This window comes from Trachypithecus francoisi, unplaced genomic scaffold (genome assembly GCF_009764315.1).
Source record: "Trachypithecus francoisi isolate TF-2019V2 unplaced genomic scaffold, Tfra_2.0 Lachesis_group5, whole genome shotgun sequence".
Taxonomy (NCBI): domain Eukaryota; kingdom Metazoa; phylum Chordata; class Mammalia; order Primates; family Cercopithecidae; genus Trachypithecus; species Trachypithecus francoisi.
Window position 1 is genome coordinate 101,248,821 of NW_022681470.1, and position 19,812 is coordinate 101,268,632.

At 46.8% G+C, this 19,812-nt stretch overlaps 1 protein-coding gene across 9 annotated transcripts in view; it reads left to right on the forward strand.

Annotated features, from left to right (window-relative positions):
• Positions 1-744: 744 nt before the first annotated feature.
• The window catches only part of PDZK1 (PDZ domain containing 1), a 36,311-nt gene continuing 17,243 nt past the window's right edge, over positions 745-19,812 (forward strand). The window contains exons 1-3 of one of the 9 annotated variants that reach the window (XM_033197882.1): positions 745-984; positions 1,583-1,666; positions 9,446-9,531. The gene's annotated coding sequence lies outside the window, so the exon portion shown is untranslated. Of the gene's footprint in view, positions 985-1,460; positions 1,667-2,294; positions 2,316-4,299; positions 4,320-9,445; positions 9,532-11,732; positions 11,756-18,022; positions 18,044-18,172; positions 18,197-19,812 lie in introns of those variants that run through there. The other 8 variants (XM_033197879.1, XM_033197881.1, XM_033197880.1 and 5 more) reach the window with 8 other exon arrangements.

Here is a 19,812-nt window from a genome sequence, read left to right on the forward strand (position 1 = left end):
CTAAAAACCATACAATAACAACTATTTATACGTGATGAAGGTAAGTGAGGCCCAGAGTGCTAAAACTGAATTACTTTGGATCAAACACCTGGGAAACGGTGGCGTCAGAATTGAACTCAGGTGTTCTTTCTTTCTTTCTTTCTTTTTTTTGGAGACAGGGTCTCCCTCTGTCATTGAGGCTAGAGTTCAGTAGCATGATCACGGCTCACTGCACCTCTGCCTCTCCATCAAGTGATCCTCCCACTTCAGCCTCCAGAGTAGCTGGGACTACAGGCATGTACCACTATGCCTGGCGTTTTTTTAACCTTTTGTAGAGATAGGGTTTCACCAGGTGGCCTGGGCTGGTCTCGAACTCTTGAGCTCAGGCAATCTGCCCGCTTCGATCTCACAAAGTGCTGGGATTACAGTGAACTCAGGTGTTCTGATCCTAAATCCAGATTTTCCCATTCTGCCTTCTGCTTTGAAAGATATAGAGGAAGCCAAGAGGGCTTAGCTCCGAGGTGGAGGAAGATAAGCTGGTATGAGGAAGCCGCTCAGTGTTTGTCATTTTAAACCGTTTATCCACTGGCTCAGGTCATGTCTTTGTTGGGGGCCAAGCCAAGGCCCAGCAAAGACAAATGGCCTTTGCAGTGTGGGTGGAAGAGGGGTGAGGTCACCCAGTCCTCGGCCTGTGGTTTGCTTTGCCTGAGTGCCGGGAGCAATCTCTTGCCCTGATTTGCAGTGTGGGCTGAGGATCCAGGTCAGTGAGAAGGCCAGTGCTAGAACTGTCTGTGGGTGCTGCTGATAGGAATCAGCTGCTGATCTTGGCTAGGGCTGGGGGCTGAGCACACCGGCACCAGCCTACTTCTCGGGCAGCAAGGCAGCAGGATGGAGGGGTTTGTAAAAATGTCTTCCGCCTACCCTGCTGGGCTTGCCTGAGAGACTCTGAGTGTATGAAGGGAAGACAATTATCACTAGGCTGGAGAACAGAAAGAGCGCCGTCAGGTGAGAAAGAGAAGAAAAAAAAGAGAGGGGAGAGAGTGGATAAGAAGGAAGCCTGGGACATAAGAGCAAGGGCTTTGTTTGCTAAACTCCTAGGGAGCACACAAGTGAGAATCCAGGGCGGAGGGAAGCAGGATGGGTGCCCTGAACGCTTGGCCGCATTTCCTGGGGCTTACTGGCCTCCTGGGTGGGAGTATTACAGGCTACTGCTCCTTGAGGAGGCCTCAGTGATTGAGGATGCTCCTGTATGAGTCTCGGCCCCGACCCCGGGATAGGGGACTGGAGGACCCTAATAGGATTGGGGGTTGGTTGGGTGTGACCAAGGCATCTGCCAAAGGGAGAGTACCAAGGAAAGTGGAAGCACCTCCTCCCTGGCTGTCCTTCGCCCTCTCTCTCCTCCTTGTTCTCTGGGAGTGTCTGGCAAGCAGCAGCCTCCCCGCAGGGCCAGGCAGGTGGGCCAGAGCATTTGGTTTGCTGAGGTTTGTCAGGTTTTCCAGCTCAGGGCCCAGCCAGCTGGCAGGAAGCAGGACAGAGGTCACTTGAATTCAGACCACATGTCCCTGTTAAATACATTAGCTTTTAAATCAACCTTTGTTCAAAGTCCAGTGAGTTGCAAGCCTAGTGCTCACCTGCAGAGACAGAATTCCTGATCGAACGAACAGAGCCGCTCGTCTTCCATCTCCAGGTAAGAACTGCTCGTGTCCTTGAGGGTGCTGGCCACTGGGGCCTGAATTACCTTCTTTCTTTTCCTTTTCCCTTTCTCTTTTTCCAAGCCAGTAGCTGGCTGTCTAGGGCAGAGAAGAATCCCATGGGGAGGGAGCCAGGCCCCTTTGGCGGTGGTTGGAGGTGAGAGATGATCCACACTCTGAGATTCTTTCTGCTGGAGAGGCCCCTCACCCTTGCAGGCTGGGGTCTGCTTCACAAAGAAATTGGCAAGCCGATCTCAGAAAAAGCTTTCCCTGGGTTGTACGGGGGTTTGATGTGCAGCCAAAGGGAATGAGACAACCGACTTCACAGGTAACCAGGCGGATACGCCCAGGACCTTCCTACTGGTACAGGGCCCTTGGGTAGCAGAGAAGACTCTTCTGGAAGCAGCCCTTAAAGGATGCAGCCTAACTTAGCTGGCCCACTTGATAATAAAAGCAGGCATCTTTCCTCTCTGTATTACATTGCAGCACTAAGACATGAGAAAAACCAGTGAATTTCCAGGCTGGCTGAATTTTAAAGCATACATTCCCCAGGCTCTCACCTTTGGCATTTCTAAGTCTCCAGGTCTTGTGTGAATCGAAAGATCTTTATTTGAAAACTCTCCTAGATCATTCTGATCAGTGCAGGTAGGTTTGGGAACCACTAGTAGTTTATTTATTAAGCAGAAGACTCATGAGACTTAAATATGACACTCATCTAAGGGTTCACTCACTATGAAGACTCCCGGTCTGGGTTGGATCCAGCTATGAAGATTTGGGGGTTGGCTCTGAGAAACACATTCTTCTTTATTTACTAAAATCTCTGCAATGTGTCACCAGGGCAGCTTTCAGTCTTGTACCCAGAAGGCAAGAGGGGATAGCGGGGACTGCCTCAGGCCATGATTGTCCAGTCATCTGAAGTCTGCAGCAAATTACTCAGGGTCTTTGAATTTCTGTGTTATGACAGTAATTTGTGCTTATCTTTGACTTTTGTATGTTCTTTGCACCATAGGGTGTGAAGTTGCTGGTAATGATGTCTTATATTCATAGACCACTGACTAGGCAGCTACTTCTCACCCAGGGGAAAGAACACAGGACTAGAATACAAATCATCAGAGTTTTGATTCAGTTGCTAGTGACAGGCCATTAGACAAACTACTCAGCCAACTGGAGGCTCGATTTCATTATCGATCAAGTGAAGGCCTGTCATTTTTTCCCCAAGAGTGTACTGAAAATAAAATTGTAAGTACAAATGTGTGGTCAGGCATGGTGGCTCATGCCTGTAATCCCAGCACTTTGGGAGGCCCAAGCGGGAGGATCACTTGAGGCCAGGAGTTCCAGACCAGCCTCGGCAATGAAGTGAGACCCCGTCTCTACAAAAAGTAATAATTAATCCTGTGTGGTGGCATGTGTCTGTGGTGTCAGCTACTTGGGAGGCTGAAATGGAAGGGTTGCTTGAGCCCAGGAGGTCGAGGCTACAGTGAGCCATGATTGCACCACTGCACTCCAACCTGGGTGACAGAGTGAGACCCTGTCTCAAAAACAAAAAAAACCATGAATGTGTTAAAAACACAACTTAAGATGCCTAGATGTCAAATGTATATATTGAAAGTCTCTATAGAATAGTAAGAAGAAACAAATTGCAGTCAGTTGGGAAACCTTGTCCTAGTCTTTTAATCTCACTGAGCTTCTGTTTGCTCACTGACAAATAAGAAGTTGAGACCAGATCATCGTTAATGTCTTTTTCAGTTGGCCAAGTATAAGGTAGATCCTGGAGCCTTGGAGGGTAGCTCCTTGTCATTTGGGTATGAATTCAAATGTCACCTCCCAGGAAGGACTTTCTAAAACAGCCTCCCATCTCCATGCCACCAGTATCTATCATTCATAGCATGTACCATCAGAAATCATCTCATTTTGGCCAGGTGCAGTGGCTCATGTCTGTAATCCCAGCACTTTGGGAGGCCGAGGCAGGTGGATCATCTGAGGTCAGGAGTTCGAGACCAGCCTGGGCAACATGGTGAACCCCCGTCTTTACTACTAATACAAAAATTAGCCGGGCATGGTGCCACACGTCTGTAGTCCCAGCTACTTGGGAGGCTGAGGCAGGAGAATGGCTTAAACCTGGGAGGCAGAGGTTGCAGTGAGCCAAGATTGTGCCATTGCACCCCAGCCTGGGTGACAGAGTGAGACTCCATCTCGAGAAAAAAAAAAAAAATCATCTCTTTTACTTGTCACCTTTGCCAGATGTTAAGCTTCAAGACTGCAGGGATCTTATCATTTGTGTTACTTGCTGTATTACCAGCCCCTTGAGCACTACCTGGCACAAACACATTTGCATAAATGGAATTGGTGTGGCAGGGAAGGAGCTGGAAGAATAGATGATGCAGATGGTGATGACTTTGATAAGGTGTTCCTCAGGAAAGGAGGTTGAAGGACTCCAATACTCTCTCAGGGCATCTGAAGCCCAGGGTCTAATCACGTGGGAATGGGTTTTTCTGGTCACATCTTAGTGAAATGATTCTTGCATTCGTTGCATAGGGGTGCGATGAGAGTGGCAAGCTGGAGCTGGACGTGTTTTCCTCAAGATCTCAGCAACTTCTTTCTTTGGTTCTTCATGAGGGACTGCCCAGATTTCCTTAATCTCTTTGCCTGGTGGGTATCATGGCTAAGTGATTAAGAAAATGAGCATTGGGATTGGAAACCTGCACTCTAGATCAGACTGACTTTTGCTCTCTAAGCTTCTATTTCCTCATCAGTCAAATGGGCATATTAGAATCTAGTTCCAGAAGTTACGAGGGTTAAACGAATGCACATAGTGCCTAGCACATCTTAAGTGCTATTGAGATAATCTTCAGACAGCTTTGCTATTACATGATCCCCGGAAATGAAGGAACCCAGGGAATGGCAGGAGTTTTGATAAGTAGAAAAGATAGCCCTAGCCCACTTAGTGGCAACTAGAGGAGGTTTGCTGTTGGTCTGAGGTGGTCACTGGTTTCTGAGTTGCCAAGCCTTGTTGGAGGCACAGATAGTCGGCATTCATAAAGCTGCATAAAACCACGGGGTCCCACTGGGGACGTGAAACTAAATGATCCAGAAAAGCCCGTGGGCTTTCCACCAGTTGTATTGAATACAAACTTGATGGTGTGAAAATACAGAAAGGGGCTGTGGTGCCTGCTCTTAAGAAAGCTTGTCTTGGCTGGGCACGATGGCTCACGCCTGTAATCCCAGCACTTTTGGAGGCTGAGGAGGGTGGATCACTTAAGGTCAGGAGTTTGAGACCAGCCTGGCCAACATAGTGAAACCCCATCTCTACTAAAAATACAAAAAGTAGCTGGGTGTGGTGGGGGGCACCTGCAATCCCAGCTTCTCAGGAGGCTGAGGCAGGAGAATTGCTTGAATCCAGGAGGCCGAGGTTGCAGTTAGCCGAGATCGCACCACTGTACTCTAGCCTGGGCCACAAGAGCGAGATTCCGTTCCCCTGTCCCGTGCGCACGCGCGCGCACACACACACACACACACACACAGCTTATCTTGCTGGGGACACACGACATGGACCCTGAAGCTCCTCTGTAGTCTACTGGATTGAGTCCGGGGTGCTTCACAGTCTAACCTACTTCTTTTTTTCAACATGTAACTGTGTTCTGACCTTCCTGAACCATTCGCCATTCTGGGAACGCATCTCGTGCTGTTCCTTCTGCCTGGGATGGCTTCCTCTTCCCAGTCTGACTACACGTATTTCCAGAATACATTCTACACCTCAGGCTTGGGAGGCAGGGTAGATGGTGGAAGGAATCCAGACTCAACTGGGTTTGAATCCAGACTCTGCTTATCCAAATAGCCAGGGGAAACCAAGTTGACTTTTCAAAGTCTCTTTTCTTTTTCCTTGTAAAATGGCCCATTAGGATTGAATCAGAATCCACAAAAAGTACCTAGGCTAATGCTAGTAGGAGCTCAATAAATACATATAACAATAAGAAAGCCTTTGTATTTAAATATTCCAGCACCCACACCGTTGTTCAGCAGTTATACTTCATAGCTCTCCCCGCTGGACTCCGGGCTCTTTCAGGGCAGGATGGTAGCTCTTCTGGATTGAACGCTGATACCTGCCTTGCAGCAGGTGTCACATAGAACTTGTTAAGTATATGAGCAATAACTGAAATTCAGAAGATGAAATGATACCTTCAGACTGTGGTGGTCATGGAAGGGTTTGTATATAATCTAAAATTTCAACTGAGCCTTGAAAATGGTAGGTCTTAACTTTGTTCACTTGGAAAAAATGTTTACTTAGCACTTACTGTGAATAAGTAGTCAGAAGTGGGGAAGGGATTCCAGGCAGAGCATGGGGCATGAGCAAAGGGCAGGCTCGTGTGGGTGACCATGCATAGACCATTTGGGGCTTGCTGAGGAGCTGGGGGCCTGAGGTAGGGCTGGATTATGCTGAGCCTCAGTGCCTGAGCAAGAAACTTGAACTTCTTTTCCTTGAGTGATTTTTTTTTTTTTTTTTTTTAGAGTATAGTATAAAAAAACCAGGGTCAGAAAGTTTGTCTTGAGGCAGGACTCTTGTAGTAGTTTAGATATACCAAAAAAAATGTGAGGGGGGTAGAAATGCAAGTTCAAAAAGTCATGTAACACTAAATGTCGATTTGGGGAAAACCCTTGTCTCAGCTGACCCTCAGGATGGTTGAGCTATTTTCAGGTACTAGTTCTATCAGCAGCGTGAGGATGTCCTCTCTCTGTGGGTGCCTCTGTTTCCACACAATATTGGCTCCATCCCTCTCCCAACTCACAAAACTCTTAGATAAGCAATCCAACTGTGAAAGGCCTTGAACTCCAGCCCAGAGTCTCGCCATATAGGATGAAGTATTGTTTATGGTGGCTGGGGGTAGGGAAGGTACTTAGTATCAACAGGCCAAATGAACTTTGAGATAAGTAGATTCCATTCTTGATCATAAATGAGAAATAAAAACTACTCAGTGGGTCTGTGATCACTCTTCTCCAGATAATTCTCAATGGAATAGATTTCATTGATTTCTCACATTTGAAAGTTCTCTCTGGCTAAGACCAGTAACTATCACAATGGGAAAGTACACTAAGCAAGTACATATTTTAGAGCCCTGCTTCTCCTTCTATTTTTGATATTAACTATTTGAAGTAAATACACTTGAGTATTTGAATTTCCATATGCCTTGCTTTTCAAAGGAGAAATCCAGGCAGCCTTAAATATGATCTGCATAAAAATATAGGATCTGTTCTAGGTAAAATATATTTGAAGAAGGTTGAAATTGAGTTGTCTTTATCTCTTCCTTGCTAGAGACATCAGTCAGTACCAGCTCAGATACAGCAGGATATTTTCCTTATGCTGTTGAAAGGAATGGCATGTGCCAAGGCTCTGTGGCAGACTCTGAAGAGGCCAGCCATGGCTGGTGTGAGGCATGAAGTCTTGGAGTCAGGGCTGATGCCTGTAAGGAATTCTCAGCCTGTCTATAGTTGCTGACTTAACATTGCACAGTCTCCACCAACTGTATTTTCCTAACAAAAGTCTAGTGGGTTTGTTTTCTTCTTTCTTGTTACACAGATGCATACAAGTGCTGCAAGAACAGCATTCCTCAAAGTGCACACTGTGGTCAAGCATCCTGAGAATGCTGCTTTTTTCTTGCTGAAGTTCAGAATGTTTTATAGGCAAGCGCGGAGTTCAGTGGAAAGTAAATAATGTCTAGGTTGAATGTTGCCAGAGAGACCCTGCCGTTTCTTTTCCTTATCCCTCAATGAAACAGAAATAACTTACTCTATGGTTTCACACTAGATTATACAATCAGATACCCTTCCACAGTCAAAGTAATTAGGGTTAAACATTCCTCACCAGCAGTCTTGCTAAGTGTTTTTTTTGAGATGGAGTCTTGCTCTGTTGCCCAGTCTGGAGTGCAGTGGCATGATCTTGGCTCACTGCAACCTTCACCTCCTGGGTTCAAGCAATTCTCCTGTCTCAGCCTCCTGAGTAGCTGGGACCACAGGTGTGTGACACCACGTCCAGCTAATTTTTGTACTTTTAGTATAGATGGGGTTTCACCACATTGGTCAGGCTGGTCTCGAACTCCTGACCTCAGGTGATCCACCTGCCTCGGCCTCCCAAAGTGCTGGGATTACAGGCGTGAGCCACCGTGCCTGGCCCCTGCTAAGGTTTTAGGGTTTAGTGTTTTCATGGATTGCGTGTTGGCTACATAAGTGCCTTGTGGGGAGAGGCTCTGTTTTCTTCGTGGTGTGATACTGACTGTGTAATTGATTCCTGATTACTATTAGATAAGGTGATGGTGGGTTCGGGTGTAGATGACTATATTTTTGGAATAATCCTGCCACTTCTAAGTCCCAGACCTTGGAATATGAGCAGAGATGACAGTACCTGGGCTCTTTCTTTCCTGATGGTAGTTCATTGCATCTGGCCATCGCTGGTGACAGCCCCCTTCATTCCAGCTCTGTGCTCCTTGTAAATCTAGAAATCCTCACATCCTACACTTATGGGTTTGTTTGAGATGGAGTCTTGCTCTGTCGCCCATGCTGGAGTGAGTGGTGCAATCTTGGCTCACTATAACCTCCATCTCTCGGGTTCAAGCGATGCCTGTGCCTCAGCCTCCTGAGTAGCTGCGATTACAGGCATGCACTACCATGCCCAGCTAATTTACTTATTTACTTTATTTATTTATTTTTTTATTGAGACAGAGTTTCATTTGTTGCCCAGGCTGGAGTGTAATGTCGCAATCTTGGCTCACTGCAACCTCTGCCTCCAGTTCAAGTGATTCTCCTGCCTCAGACTCCTGAGTAGCTGCGATTACAGACGCCCACCACCATGCCTGGCTAAATTTTGTATTTTTAGTAGAGACGGTGTTTTGCCAAGTTGGCCAGGCTGGTCTCAAACTCCTGACCTCAGATGATCTGCCTGCCTTGGCCTCCCAAAGTGCTGGGATTACAGGCGTGAGCCACTGCCCCTGGCCTTTAGTTTTTATTTTTTGAGGCATAGTCTCGTTCTGTCACCCAGGCTGGAGTGCAGTGGTGCAATCTCGGCTCACTGCAACCTCCGCCTCCCGGGTTCAAGCAATTCTCCTGCCTCAGCCTCCAGAGTAGCTGGGATTATAGGTGCCTGTCATCACACCTGGCTATTTTTTTTTTTTTTTTTTTGTATTTTTAGTAGAGACGAGGTTTCACCATATTGGCCAGGCTGGTCTTGAACTCCTGACCTTAAGTAATTCACCAGTCTCGGACTCCCAAAGTGCTGGGATTATGGGTGTGAGCCACTACACCCAGCCTACTCTTACGTTTTAAAAACATGTTAAGCCCCAATTTAGGGTAAAAGTTACCACTTTCCTTTTCTATTCTTGATGTATATTACTGTGAGAAAAAATAAACTTGCTGCTCCACATTTATTATATTTATATTTTTAACCTAAGTTGTTTCTTAGACATTTAAATTCAATTCATTGACTCTTTGTAGTGAACTAATGCTGTGGCCATTCGTTCACTGCCTTAGTTCACAAGCCTTAGTTCACCGCCAGCTTGGGGGCTCCATTCTGTTTTGGTTTACATAGAATTTCTTTTAAGTTTGAAATAGCTGTCAGTTTTTTTTTAATGGGGACATTTTATGTAAACCTAGATTTCCAGAGTCTCTTGAAAATTGAAAGGTGGCATGCTGGTCTCCTCTTCCTCATGCAGTTGTCTTCTCATGAAGAGCAGCAGCTGTTCCTCCGTCCCCTCCTGGCCACCTTCACTGATTTACCTGTTTGACCCTAGAGACTATTTTTCTGTGGTACTTTTGCTCCATATTCTCCAAGTTCCTGATTTTTGTCAACTATTTCATAGGAGAGATTGATGCTGAGGTAAGTGACCTTGTTTTCTTCTTTATCCCATTTTTTTTCTACTTCTCTCCTGCCCCCGGAGAAGATCATCAAGGATCATCAAGGCTAATCCCAGTTTTCATGTTCTCCATATCATCTCTTGATACAGAAACATGCCGATCATTTCCTTAATGTTAAAAATAAAAACATCCAGGCCGGGCGCAGTGGCTCATGCCTGTAATCCCAGCACTTTGGGAGGCTGGGGTGGGCGGACCATGAGGTCAGGAGTTTGAGACCAGCCTGATCAACATGGTGAAACCCCGTCTCTACTAAAAAAAAAAAAAAAAAAAAAAAAGCTGGGCGTGTTGGCATGCACCTGTAATCCCAACTACTCAGGAGGCTGAGCAGGAGAATCGCCTGAATCTGGGAGGCAGAGGTTGCAGTGAACTGAGATCGTACCACTGTACTCCAGCCTGGGTGACAGAGCGAGACTCTGTCTCAAAAAATAAAATAAAATAAAAATAAATAAATAAAGCATCCATCAATCCTGCTTTTCCCTCCAGCTGCTGCTCCAACTCTCTCATTTATCTCTTCTCAAATGTATCAATATTTGTTGCCTCTCTTACTTGGTATCCACTTGCTTCTTAGTGTCTTATCAGGCCCAGACTTCCATTTTCTGAATGTCAGTGGCATTTTCTGTTTTCATTCTCTCTACCTCTTAGCATTATTTGGCATTGTTAACTATCCCATCTTAAAATTCTTCTTTTAGTTTTGATGACACTGAAATTTTGGCATTTTGATTTCTGATTATTCCTTTTTGCTCTCTCTCTCTCTCTTTCTCTCTTGCCCCCCTCCCTCCCTCCCTCCCTCTCTCTCTCTCTCGCTCCCCCCACCCCAACTTTAGTTTTTTTGGAATAGGGTCTCACTCTGTTGCCCAGATTGGAGTGCAGTGGTGTGATCTCGGCTTACCACAACCACTGCCTCCCGGGTTCAAGTGATTCTCCTGCCTCAGCCTCCCAAGTAGCTGGGCTTACAGGTGCGTGCCTCCACACCCGGCTAATTCTTGTATTTTTAGTAGAGACAGGGCTTCACCAGTTGGCCAGGCTGGTCTTGAACTCCTGACCTCAAATGATCCACCCACCTCGGCCTCCCAAAGCACTGGGATTACAGGTGTGAGCCACCGCGTCGGCCTTTTTGTTTCATCTTCCTATCACTTAGATATAGGTATTGCACAAGGCTTTATCCTTGGCCCCTCCTCCTTTCGTATTTTCATTGATGGGCTTCACGTAGTGCTGCTGTGCAGATGGTCCCAAACCCAGACTCTAGTCCAGCAGCTCCTGAGCTCTAGGTGATGTTCTGTCAAGTCCTCTAATTGAAACCTACCCCAAACTGACGTTGCCATCTCATTCCTCGTGCCTACACCATCTTTTAATGGCATCACATTTCTGCCAGTCACCAAAGCATGAATTCAGTTTCCTTTGACACATTCCCTTTCCAACACACAGCCTGGGTGGGCAGCATTCCTCAGAAGGTGCTAGAGCTGCTGTAATAGAAGACCATAGAAGGCGTGGCTTAAGTAACATTTATTTTCTCACGGTTCTAGAGGCTGGAAGTCCAAGGTGTCAACAGGTTTGTGTCCTTGGAAGCCCCTCTCCTGTCTTCTGCCTGTGTCCTCACATGGCTTTATTCTCTGTGCAAGTGCATCTCTGATGTCTTTTCTTCTTTTCATAAGGGCGCCAGTTCTGTTGAATTAGGGTCCCACCCTCATGACCTCATTTAACCTTAGTTACTTCTTTAAAGTTCCTGTCTCCAAGTATAGTCACATTGGGGATTAGGGCTTCAATGTATGAATTGGAAGTTGGGGGCAAAAATCAGTCTATAATAGAAGGGGAGTTCAGGGCTTGAAGTAGGAAAGCTATCCAGGCTGGTTAGTAGAAAATACTGAGCCAGGGTCATTAGTTCAGGGAAAGTATTCAGCTAGCCCTTGTGGAGAAGCAGGCAGAATAAGTGAGCGTCCAGTGTCCTTACAATGCCTGGACTAAGAGGAGCCCAAAGCACAGTTGTGTTCAAATTGAGCTGTGGCCTCTGAAGACTTAACTGTGCATTTGCTGCTCTGTGACAGGGGAGCTTTCATGACAGTGAAACCAGAACAAAAAAACTACATGCCAGGGGAGTAAGCCGTCATTAGGAAGTGTGGCAGGAGCCTATGGGCCCTGACACTGACTGGGTGCTGCACACCTGTTGTTCCTCCTGGACACTTGTCATGGTGAGTGTAAAGAAGTGTTTTGGACATCTGTGTTGTCACAGCTGTTCTGTCTGAGATCATCTCTGCATGGAGAAATCTGAGGGGACAAGGCTGAAGAGTTACTACAATGTCACTTAGTCCTCTCTGTAGTTCCTCAACCTCTATCACCTTCATTCTGCTTCTTTCTTTCTTTCTTTCTTCTTTCTTTCTTTCTTTCTTTCTTCTTTCTTTCTTTCTTTCTCTCTCTCTCTCTTTCTTTCTTCTTTATTTCTTTCTTTCTTTCTCTTCTCTCTCTCTCTCTCTCTCTTTCTTTCTTTCTTTCTTTGTCTCTCTCTCTCTCTCTCTCCCTCCCTCCCTCCCTCCCTCCTCCCTCCCTCCTCTCTCTCTCTCTCTCTCTCTCTCTCTCTTTCTTTCTTTATTTTTTGAGGCTGAGTCTCGCTCTGTCGCCCGGTGGTTGGATCTCAGCTCACTGCAAGCTCCGCCTCCAGGTTCACGCTATTCTCCTGCCTCAGCCTCCCGAGTAGCTGGGACTACAGGCGCCCGCCACCTCGCCCAGCTAGTTTTTTTTTGTATTTTTTAGTAGAGACGGGGTTTCACCGTGTTAGCCAGGATGGTCTCGATCTCCTGACCTCGTGATCCGCCCGTCTCGGCCTCCCAAAGTGCTGGGATTACAGGCTTGACCACCGCGCCCGGCCTGTCACCTTCATTCTATTCTGACGGCTGCCATGTGTGTCAGGCCCTTTATCACGTGTGAGTAGGATTTTGAGAACAGCCTCTTACCTGGCCTCTCTGCAGTGTGTCTTTGCTTGAATCCAGCCTACCTGCCATTCTTGGAACCCAACTCTGATCCTGTTACTCCTCTGCTTAAAAGCCTTGAGTGGTGCCCCTTTCCACCAAGCTAAGGCCAGATCCCTTGGGCTGATATTAATGGCCTTTATAGTCTAATTTGTCACTCATGATTTCCCTTCTGTTGGCTGTCCTTCAACCACATTGGGTTTTAGCTCTTCCTTGACTACACCCAAGCTTTCCCTCTTTCTCTCTCTTTCTCTCTCCCTTTCTCCCTCTCTCCCTCTCCCTCCCTCCCTCCCTCCTTCCTCTTTTCCCTCCTCTTTGTCTCTTTTAACAGTGTCTCACTCTGTCACCCGGGCTGGAGTGCAGTGGCACTGTCTCGGCTCATTGCAACCTCCACTTCCTGGGTTGAAGTGATTCTCCTGCCTCAGCATCCTCAGTAGCCAGGATTACAGGTGCCCACCACCATACCTGGCTAATTTTTGTATTTTTTTGGTAGAGGCAGGGTTTTGCCATGTTGGCCAGGCTGCTCTTGAACTCCTGACCTCAAGTGATCTGCCCACCTCTACCTCCTCCTCCCAAAGTGTTGGGATTACGTGTGAGCCACCGCACCTGGCAAACTTTCCCACTTTCATAACATGGTGTCCACACTGTTCTGTGTCTAAAATGGTGTCGTCCTTCTGCACTTGTTGAAATGTCATCCATCTGTTGTTAGGGTTTAAATCAAGTCCTGCCTAATTTTGAAGGTTTCCTTAATTGTTTCATATTGTAGGTCTTACCTCACTTATACTCTGCTCACAATGATATTTTTCTTTCTTTCTTTCTTTTTTCTTTTTTCTTTTTTTTTTTTTTTTTTTTTTTGAGACGGAGTCTTGCTCTGTCACCAGGCTGGAGTACAGTGGCGCGATCTCGGCTCATTGCAACCTCCAACTCTCTGGTTCAAGCGATTCTCCTGCTTCAACCTCCCGAATAGCTGCGACTACAGGCATGTGCCACCGCACCCAGCTAATTTTTGTATTTTTAGTAGAGATGGGGTTTCACCATGTTGGCCAGGATGGTCTAGATCTCTTGACCTCATGATCTGCCCTCCTTGGCCTCTCAAAGTGCTGGGATTACAGGTGTGAGCCACCGCACCTGGCCAGTTATTTTTGTTCTAAAACTTTTTCTTAACTCTATTCAACTATAAAGTCTCTTGAGAATAGGGGTGGTGTATAAGTTTATCCTATCAACCACTTGACAGTGTTTTGCATATAAGTGAGGGGCAGATGCCTGTGGCATGAACAAATGAAATCAGGTTTGGGTAGTATATCTTCTTGATGCTGAAGTGGAAAATAGAAGGAACTATGTTCATGATCCCAAACAGATTTCACCTGCCCCAGCATGCTAACTGAAGAAGCTAATTGTTTGGGAAAGGGAAGAGATTGGTAGGGAGCAAAGAACTGTGGAGTAAATCTGGCAACCATCACTTTTTCTCCAGGGTTCACAGGATGACAGGTAGGGCCTCAATCCTGGGTAGATTCTGCCCATAGGATTGGAGGAGGATGAGGAACGGCCTCAGCTTTTAACGTTTAGGTTTGGGAGGTGGGGAGCAATCCCCTAGACTTAATTCATAGCATAAAGAGCCCATGTGAACTGTAAAAGGTTGTTTTATCTGCTTGGTTCTATGCTCACCCAACTCAGAACTAGAACTTGGGGAGGGAGGCACAAGGAACAGATTGCAGGTTGCGACATGCTCCTATCCTGCTGGCTGGGGCACTGATTGTGGGCACACAGGATCCCGAGGACTGCACAGTGTGACCAAGAGCTTCTCCTAATCAGGCTGCCACCTTGGCCTCTCAGGTTGGATAAAGGTGAGCCCGGGGTGGCTGTGATTAGTTCACTCAATCTCGACATTCCTCTGTGACCCATGAGGGAAGGAGTTATCCTGAGGCTGAGGGGAGACAGGAGGAGTCAGAGGCAGCCTAGGGTGATTTTTAAGCTCTAGTTCCTTTGCTCTGGTTTAGGTCTTTTGGTCTGCATTAGACCTGAGGTGGGGCCTAAGCATCGATTTTTCTAAATCTTACAGGTGATTCTGAGGGGCAGCTAGGATTGAGAATCAAACTTGTAAGGTGATTGTGAGCATTAAATGAGATAATGTGCCATAGAGAGTTTTCAAATGACATGATTTATTATTGCTAGCATCACCTGACACAGTCTACAGAGTTACACAATTTAAGCTAATTTTTTTTTTTTTTTTTTTTAGACGGAGTCTCTCTCTGTCGCCCAGGCTGGAGTGCAGTGGCGGGATCTCAGCTCACTGCAAGCTCCGCCTCCCGGGTTCACACCATTCTCCTGCCTCAGCCTCCTGAGTAGCTGGGACTACAGGCGCCCACCACCTCGCACGGCTAGTTTTTTGCATTTTTTAGTAGAGACGGTGTTTCACCGTGTTAGCCAGGATGGTCTTGATCTCCTGACCTCGTGATCTGCCCATCTCGGCCTCCCAAAGTGCTGGGATTACAGAAGCTAAATTTTTCTGCTTATTCAGATTAGACAGCTGAAGTCTTTGGGCATGGGTGGACAACTAGGACTGAGGAAATGAAGGAAGATCTTGTTATTCTGCTGACTTCACTCCTCAAGGAGTTGCCATTTATTTTCCTTCTTCAGAAGAAGAATTTATTTACCCCATGGCCCATGTTTTCTCTGGTCTCTAGCAGCTCCAGAATTCCTTTTCTTTTTTTCTTTTTTCTTGAGACGGAGTCTCTATCACCAGGCTAGAGTGCAGTGGCGCGGTCTCAGCTAACTGCAAGCTCCGCCTCCCACGTTCAAGTGATTCTCCTGCCTCATGCGCCACCACACCCAGCTAATTTTTTTTTTTTTTTTAATTTAATAGAGACAGGGTTTCACTATGTTGACCAGGATGGTTTCGATCTCCTGACCTCATGATCCGCTTGCCTTGGCCTCCCAAAGTGCTAGAATTATAGGTGTGAGCCACTGTGCCCAGCACAGAATTCCTTTTCTTTCTTCCTTCCTTTTTTTTTTTTTTTTGAGATGGAGTCTCACTCTGTCGCCCAGGCTGGAGTGCACTGGCACTATTTCGGCTCACTGCAACCTCTGGCTCCCAGGTTCAAGCGATTCCCCTGCCCCAGCCTCCCGAGTAGTTGGGATTACAGGTGTGCACCACCATGTCCGGCTAATTTTGTCTTTTTTGGTAGAGACAGGGTTTCGCCATGTTTGCCAGGCTGGTCTCTAACTCCTGACCTCAGGTGATCCACCCACCTTGGCCTACTTAAGTGCTGGGATTGCAGGTGTGAGCCACCACACCCGGTCTAGAATTCCTTTTCAAAATAACACCTGGAAGCTTATAGGAGTTACATGAAGAGTGCTCAGGAGCAGCTCCCAGCTCAGATTTCCAGCTTTCTGTGCAGAGGAGTTGGTGAGGGTGGTGCTAAGGATCTCATGTATCAATTCTGTTGGTGGCTGTCTGGGGGCTGAGAGTCCTTGGCCTGCCTTGGGCTTGGAAGAAGTCACCTAGGTCCCACCAGCTATTTCTTTCCTATGGAAAATAGACCAGTGGCTTTAGTTCTTTCTACTCTGCCATATCCAGAGGTCATACCACCCTCCTTTTCATGGTCATTACCAAACCTTCTTAACTTCTAAAAGCTATCTAATGTTTCTTCTTGACTGTGGCCCCATTATTCTCTTCCCTGGCAGCATTAATCTAATCATTTTGGAAAAAAGCAAAGTTAATAGTATAATTAGCTTTTTCATCAATAAAATTGGTGGAAAAAAAAATCTCACTGGCTCTCACCCCCGAGCGGTTCCTGTCTGCCAGCCAACACTTCATTCTCGTTCCCACAGATAAACAACTTTGTTGTCAACTATTGATTTTTCCCCCAGAGCTCAGGAATGGTTATAGCTTTCTTTCATCTCCAGTTTTTTTTTTTTTTTTGAGACAGGGTCTCATTCTGTTGCCCAGGCTGGAGTGGAGTGCAGTGGTGTGATCTTGGCTCACAGCAACCTCTGCCTCCAGGTTCAAGCCATCCTTCCACCTAAGCCTCCTGAGTAGCTGGGACTAAAGGTGTGTACCACCATGTATTTTGGCTGTTTGAACTGGGGAACAAAACCTGCTGGATTTAATGGACTCCAGCTTCAGATGATTTCTGCTAATGATAGTCTAGAAATCCATAGGCCTTCACTTCTTCTGTGTCTATCCACCAGAGGGGTCTGATCTCCAGATTTTCTCAGGAGGCAGAAGATGAGGTGGGGTTGAAGAAGTAGGAAAGAGTATCCTTAAATACAAAGACCCTTCCTAATTAGGCCCTGTGTTCCAGAGTCCCAGGCATCCTTATCATGGAGCAGTGACAGAGTCTTGCGAAAGAGACATACCCTAGCTCTGAATTAGGGGCCAGAGTAACACCAGGATGTGGACTAGACAGAACCAGGCCTGGAGGTAGACCAGAGCCCAGCTCTCCTGGCTCCTAGATGAATCATCTTTCTGCAAGATGGCAAAGGAAACAGATAGTTTTAGGGTCCCATGTAAGACCAGACTTTTGAGGTTTGGGTCTGCTTTCCCCATTGGTGCAGCTGGGGGTGTAAATATTTAATCAGTCTGGCCTGGGTACATGCAGATGGATGGACACAGCGTTAATCCATTAATGGCTGTGTGGTGGGGAGTACATAGTGGCAGGAGGCAGTCGGGGGCTTGCAGCAGTAGCTGTTTGCCCACCAGCATGGTAACATTTCACTATTGGTATAAAGTGGCTTTAATTTTCTGGCTTCAAACAGCCAAAAAAGGAACTGACCCTGAATGCTTAAGGCTTCAAAGCCATAGGTGCAGATCTGAGCGATCACCATCGGGCTGTTTGAAAACTCCAAACAAAAATGTCAACTTGAGATTCTGCCAAGAAACAGTGATTTGTGTTTCCTTGTGTGTCAGGCTCACAGGTCTCCAGTGAGACACAGGAAAACCTTTGTCTCTTCCCCTCTCTCCAAACACAGGGCTGGTTCTCCTAGTGAGGAGGTTTCACTTTCTATCCTTGGCCTACAAACAAAGAGATTAAGAGTTTGTGGTTGGCGCTGCAGAGCGTGAGACTGCTGAATCTTGGGTGTGCGTGCCTTAGAAATAAGCATTCACATGCTGATCACAAACAGCCTCATCTCTTGATGAAAACATAGTATCTGCTGGCCTTATTCTGATTGTAAGGACTTATTTTAAATTGTGTAGGATTTGAATGAGGTTCTCCAATAATTACCCCCAAGTTTAAGAGGGCTTCATATGTTTTGCTTGACATTCTATTTTCTTCACAGCAAGTGTCATTATCTGAAATGATCTTATTCATTTATGTAATTATTGTCTGGTCCTCCCCGTAAAGGACATTGAGACGTCGTCTTTCTTTTCTGATTCTTTTTCTTTTGAGGTCTTTTGGCCCTATGAAATGGAAAGGCGTAGGGATCGACAGGTGAGCTTGGACGTAGATGTGAACTCAAGCTGAAACTGAACTGATGCTCGCAGGTTGGGATCAGCAGAAAGAGGAGTGAAAGGTGAGGGAGCTGGAATGGGCTTGGATGTGACTCAACTCTGGTGATGCCATATTTTCTCCTTTCATCCCAGAGTGGTGGTTTCCTGGCAGCTGGTCATGGCTTTTGATAAGGCAGAGCTGCCTAGCTCTCCCAAGGTGCTGGTGTTGACCACTGGTGAGTGTGGCTTCGCTGTTTTCTTGCCTTGATGCTCGATGGGGAGTCTGTTTGTTTATTTCTTTCATGGCTGCTTAGTCACTTGTGCCACTGGCAGCATGGGCTTCCGACTTTGCGGAGACCGTGTGAGAAGCCTGGTATCAGGCAGTTGAGGCCTTTCTGTCCGATTTGTACTGTACGTCTCCATGGGCATGGTCAGGCATGGCTATCTTGAATCATCACAGCATGGCTTCTAGGGTGCATGGAGTACTTTGTGGCCTATTCTCCACCCTCCCCCATATCCTGTATGGTCATCTGTTCTTGTCCCTCCAGGAGGGAAGAGATAGGTGGTTTATTCTGATTTGTAGGTAGGGAACTGTGATGAGAGGAACTTGAGGGCTTGCTCTGCAGGTGGTGTGAAGAGCAGACTCCAGGGCTCTCTCGTGAGCCTTCTGCCTTCTGTATCAGCCTGTTGCTGTTCTGGCCCCTGTTCTTATTCTCCTATAAAAGAAAAAGCTTTCAGCCAGCAGGTGTCAGCGGCACTGGCAGAAGTCTTTCCCTTAATAATAACTGGGTGTTGGAACCCCAGCTGTGGTTTTACACTTGTCCTGTCTTCCTCCTATGGCTCAGGACCTTGCCTCTGCCATGAGGCAACAGGAGGGGCAGGATGAATGGAAATAGAGCTGCTTCAGACCAGGCATGGTGGCTTATGTCTGTAATTCCAGCACTTTGGGAGCCTGAAGCATGACGATCACTTGAGCCCAGGAGTTTGAGACCAGCCTGGGCAAAAAAGGGAGACACTGTCTCTAAAAAAAATTAGATAGCAGGGCATAGTGGCATGCGCCTTTAGCTCCAGCTATTCAGGAGGCTGAGGTGGGAGGATCGCCTAAGCCCAGGAGTTTGAGGCTGCAGTGAGCGGCGATTGCGCCACTGCACTCCAGCCTGGGTGACAAAGCGTTTGGGAGGGAGAGCCCCGACCTAGCCACAGGAATCCCTTTTCTATGGGGCATCTCTGCTGTGCTCTGGCTAGAGACTTCAGGGGCCGGAACAGTCTTTTCTAGTGCATCTCCAACATATTGGACAATCTCTAAGGCCTGGTGTCTTTTTTTTTTTTTTTTTGAAACAGAGTCTCAGTCTGTTGCCCAGGCTGGAATGCAGCAGCATGATCTTGGCTCACTGCAATCTCCACCTCCCGGGTTAAAGTGATTCTCCTGCGTCAGCCTCCCGAGTAGCTGGGACTACAGGTGCCTGCCACCATGCCCAGCTAATTTTTGTATTTTTAGTAGAGATGGGGTTTTACCATATTGGCCAGGCTGGTCTCAAACTCCTGACCTTGTGATCTGCCCGCCTTGGCCTCCCAAAGTGCTGGGATTATAGGAGTGAGCTACTGCGCCTGCCTTTTTTAATGGTTTAAGCTCTTCCTTGTCCTGTCCTACCTCACCAAGCTTTTACTAATCCTTCAGTTCTTGGAAGTGTCATTCCTTCAGGAAGGTTTCTTAATTCTTCCCATCCCGCTCCCTATTCCCAAGACCCTTTGTTATTTTCCCCCTTATCACTGCATTCTTCCCCAGCATGACACTCACCACGTGTGGTTATGGGAATGTAACTATGTTCCCCAATAGGAAAGGCAAGGTATG